The sequence below is a fragment of the Engraulis encrasicolus genome, chromosome 8 (assembly GCF_034702125.1).
Source record: "Engraulis encrasicolus isolate BLACKSEA-1 chromosome 8, IST_EnEncr_1.0, whole genome shotgun sequence".
NCBI lineage: Eukaryota > Metazoa > Chordata > Actinopteri > Clupeiformes > Engraulidae > Engraulis > Engraulis encrasicolus.
The window spans coordinates 44746191-44748690 of record NC_085864.1 but is presented as its reverse complement, the minus strand read 5'-3'; the positions used below and the strand labels follow the sequence as shown (position 1 = coordinate 44748690).

The 2500-nt window shown below is 37.1% G+C and overlaps 1 protein-coding gene across 3 annotated transcripts in view; it reads left to right on the top strand.

The window, feature by feature from the left end:
• myo1cb (myosin Ic, paralog b) overlaps positions 1–2500 on the top strand; it is a 111059-nt gene that overhangs the window by 87004 nt on the left and 21555 nt on the right. The gene's annotated exons all lie outside the window — the stretch shown is intronic.

Genomic DNA, 2500 nt, shown 5'->3' with positions numbered 1-2500 from the left:
GTTTATAGTATTTCAAACTTTGGCATGTCCTATAACATTCTTTTGTGACATCCAAGACCTTGTATGGTAAACTGCAGGTTGTAAGTGTTTGCGCTATGTGTCCTTGGTGTGACTTTTCATCTACTGTATAGTGTCATTGTCACCTCCTCATGTCCTTCTACTGTACAATAATCTACTGTAAATTTGCCATTATATTATATCTCTATTTATTACACTTTGCTGATGCTTTTTCTCTTAACTCATTGAGTGCCAGCCATTTTCAAATTCAGACTGGGGGGTGCAGGCTTTTTTCAACGTTTGAGTGATTTTTTAAGAGTTATTTTCCCATGTGAACAACAAACATACCAGATCAAGGTGTTAGGCCCCACCCCCCATGAAAAACGCAAATGTCTTGACATCAAGTCTTTGGCACTGTGCCATACATTCTGAAAAGACTCGTTTTCAAGTCCATGGCACTGAAAGAGCTACGCAACTTAAATAGCTAAATAACCAACTAACTAACTAACTAAATAGTTAATTTAAGCAATTACAGGGTATTGGTTACAGTCCCTGGAGCAATGTGAGGTTAGGCGTTTGCTCAAGGGCACTTCAACCATGGAGTCAGTTAGGAAGTACAGGGTGTAGAAGGGTGGGGATTCGAACCTTCAACCCTCTGAAGAAAAGCCCATCCCCTTAAGCATTAGGCACGTGTGTAACGTGTTTCCATGTGCAATGGAAAGGTGTTTTTTTCCCTCTGTGTCTTTGAGTAGTCTTTGGGTTGTCTACAGCTTTTAGAAGCTCTGCATCCACCAATCACAAGCTAATAAAACCACCTTCAAATGAACTACCTACGTACAATACAGTATATCACGAAAGTGAATACACCCCTCACAGTTTTGCAGATTTTTGAGTATATCTTTTCATAGGAAAGCATTACAGAAATGTATCTTTGACACAATGATTAGTGACCTTTTAACAACATATTTAACCGCTTAAATTTCTTGTTCACTCAGAAAAAAACAAAATACAGCCATTAATGTTTGAACATGTACTCACAAAAGATTAAAATCCGGTAGAGAAGGGGCTATGTTGGCTCGAATCGTCTCGAAATGAAACGAAATGAAAAGGGATGACAAGGGAGGTCATCAGTGTGCGTTTCAACCTTTCTTTGCATTGAACTTTTACATTTTGAGTCTGCATCTGGCTTAAATAGATTGGTGTGAGATTTGAATGCAATCCTATGGAGAATGTCATGATCTGCTTCAGTAGTCACAGTGCATGTTGACATGTATGTTTCTTTTAGTTGTATTTCAGATTGCCAATGTTGACAGCATTCATGCATCCCCAAACCATGTCAGTCCCACTACCATGCTTGGCTTATGAGAGGATACACCTTTTTTGTAAAACTCACTTGTTTACCACCACACATGCTTGACACCATCTAAAGCAAATTTGTTTATCTTGGTCTCAGGAGAGATGAACAGACCAAGGATATGGATCACTGGAACCATGTCGTGTGATCTGAAGAGACCAAGATAAACAAATTTTGCTTCATTCAATGCAAAGAAAGGTTGAAACGCACACTGATGACCTCCCTTGTCATCCCTTTTCATTTCGTTTCATTTCGAGACGATTCGAGCCAACATAGCCCCTTCTCTACCGGATTTTAATCTGGGGTGTACTCACTTTTGTGAGTACATGTTCAAACATTAATGGCTGTATTTTGTTTTTTTCTGAGTGAACAAGAAATTTAAGCGGTTAAATATGTTGTTAAAAGGTCACTAATCATTGTGTCAAAGTTACATTTCTGTAATGCTTTTCTATGAAAAGATATACTCAAAAATCTGCAAAACTGTGAGGGGTGTATTCACTTTCGTGATATACTGTATGTCCACATAAATTACACTTATCAAACTAGTAAACTAATCTACTGTAAATAACTCATTATTTACTTGCTATGTGTAGTGTAAATGTGTTTTGTCTGTGTAAATGAGTCATCCTTTACTTGCTATGTGGAGTGTAAAGGCATTTTCACTCTGTGTCTTTCTGCAGCTTTGAGCAGTTCTGCATCGACTAATCACAAGCTAATTGAACCAACTTCATAAAATCCACATTTTGTATATGTATACATATGTATGCATACGTAGTTACGGTAACACTTTATTTCAGGGATACATCTATTAGCACTAATACACACAATGTTCCTGTATAAGTAGCTTATAAGGCATGTACAAAGCTAAATCAAACATTTGTTAGGCATGTATTCGCAAATGTCTTGTTCATGCACAATAAGGGATTTATTACCAATTTAACCTTAGTAAGGACCTAGTAGGCCTTAGCATTTGCTTAGTACATGCCTTACAAGGTACTTATGCAGGCATTAACATTGTATGTATTAGCGCTAATAGATGTATCCCTAAAATAAAGTTTTACTATAATTACTTTAAACTAATCGACTGCAAATTAGTCATTATTTATTTACTCTATGTAGTCCTTGCGCTACTCCATGTAGTCCTTCATT